The 2,060-nt window shown below is 57.0% G+C and overlaps 1 non-coding gene across 1 annotated transcript in view; it reads right to left on the bottom strand.

Annotated features, from left to right (window-relative positions):
* Positions 1-1,275, bottom strand: part of LOC125798886 (18S ribosomal RNA) — a 1,864-nt gene extending 589 nt beyond the window's left edge. The window contains exon 1 of the ribosomal RNA XR_007437676.1: positions 1-1,275. This exon is cut by the window's left edge and continues 589 nt beyond it. This is a non-coding gene — a ribosomal RNA (18S ribosomal RNA).
* Between the last annotated feature and the right edge of the window lie 785 nt (positions 1,276-2,060).

The raw sequence follows: 2,060 nt of genomic DNA, 5'->3' as shown, positions 1-2,060 counted from the left end.
GTCCGGGCCGGGTGAGGTTCCCCGTGTTGAGTCAAATTAAGCCGCAGGCTCCACTCCTGGTGGTGCCCTTCCGTCAATTCCTTTAAGTTTCAGTTTTGCAACCATACTCCCCCCGGAACCCAAAGACTCTGGTTTCCCCGCACGCTGCCCGGCGGGTCATGGGAATAACGCCGCCGGATCGCGGGTCGGCATAGTTTACGGTCGGAACTACGACGGTATCTGATCGTCTTCGAACCTCCGACTTTCGTTCTTGATTAATGAAAACATTCTTGGCAAATGCTTTCGCTTTCGTCCGTCTTGCGCCGGTCCAAGAATTTCACCTCTAGCGGCGCAATACGAATGCCCCCGGCCGTCCCTCTTAATCATGGCCCTGGTTCAGGAAACCCACAAAATAGAACCGGAGTCCTATTCCATTATTCCTAGCTCAGGCATTCAGGCGAGTTTGGTGCCCGCTTTGAACACTCTGATTTTTTCAAAGTAAACGCTCCGGACCCCTGAGGACCGGACACCCAACCAAGGGCATCCGGGGGGCGCCGGGAGGCAGGGTCTGGGACAGGCGGTAGCTCGCCTCGCGGCGGACCGCCAGCCCACTCCCGAAGTCCAACTACGAGCTTTTTAACTGCAGCAAATTTAATATACGCTATTGGAGCTGGAATTACCGCGGCTGCTGGCACCAGACTTGCCCTCCAATGGGTCCTCACCCATGTGTTTAGGATACGTTCATTCCGATTACAGGGCCTCGAAAGAGACCTGCATCGTTATTTTTCGTCACTACCTCACCGTGTCGGTAATGGGTAATTTGCGCGCCTGCTGCCTTCCTTGGATGTGGTAGCCATTTCTCAGGCTCCCTCTCCGGAATCGAACCCTGATTCCCCGTTACCCGTGGTCACCATGGTAGCCCCCTATGCTACCATCGACAGCTGATAGGGCAGACATTCGAATGAGACGTCGCCGCCGCGGTGGGCGCGCGATCGACCCGAGGTTATCTAGAGTCACCAAAGGGCCGGGGGAAACCCTCGCGGGTCCCCCCGGGTGGGTTTTGGGTCTGATAAATGCACGCATCCCGGCCCCCCCGAGAGAGGACCGGTCAGCGCTCGTTTGCATGTATTAGCTCTGGAATTACCACAGTTATCCGAGTAACGTGTGGAGCGATCAAAGGAACCATAACTGATTTAATGAGCCATTCGCAGTTTCACTGTACCTTCCGTGTGCACTTAGACCTGCATGGCTTAATCTTTGAGACAAGCATATGTTACTGGCAGGATCAACCAGGTTGCTGCGAGTGGTTTTTGTCACAGAAAAAACCATTGGTTCTTAGAGGGGAGAGGGATCGGCCCCGTACCGTCCGAAGGACCCCCCGGGGAGGGGGGGACGGGCGGAGAGGCTCGTCCGAGCTCACCCCTCATTGCTCCCAGTGGAAATTAGTGTGGCAACTCCGCTGCGCGAGTTCCCGCTTGCTTCGGGGATAACAAGGAAACGCTCGTTCCGAAACCGGGGGTCCGGAGCTTTTTGAAGCCGGGTGCTGGAGCTCGGTTGGACGCGAGGACCACCGAGGCATCCGAGTCCGACGGCTCCGGGCCGACCGGTTATCGTGTAGGGCAGATTGAGATATAGACGGGCCGTCTACGACTCCCTCGGATAGGTTCGGAAAGGTCCTCCCCCTGACGGAGGACCCCCCTGGAGGCTAACCCGCTGGGTCGGGTAGGAACGCACCGCGCACAGTGGCCACGGAGGGCCGCGCGGTTGCCTACCCAGGCGGGCTCGGTAGTCCATTCGATCGGGTCAAAATAATGAAAGAGATACCCCCCCTGGAACCGTCTCTGGAAGTTTGGTTTTTCCTCCGTACCGCCTGGGGGGCAGGGGGCGGGACGGAGGCCGACCTGCGGAGCTTCTTGGTCGGGTAGGATCGGGTCCGTGTTATAGTGTCCAAAAATCCACTTTGGAACCATTATTGGGGCTTTATTTAAGCTCTGCCATGCTTAGAAATGAATGGAGAATCATCTCCAGTGCTTGGACCCCTAGTCATTGCCACTCTCCTCAACAGTCCGACGGCACCCCTT

The sequence above is a fragment of the Astyanax mexicanus genome, unplaced genomic scaffold (genome assembly GCF_023375975.1).
Source record: "Astyanax mexicanus isolate ESR-SI-001 unplaced genomic scaffold, AstMex3_surface scaffold_91, whole genome shotgun sequence".
Classification (NCBI taxonomy): Eukaryota; Metazoa; Chordata; class Actinopteri; order Characiformes; family Acestrorhamphidae; genus Astyanax; species Astyanax mexicanus.
Note: the sequence above shows the minus strand (reverse complement) of the source record. Positions and strands in the feature narration are given on the sequence as shown.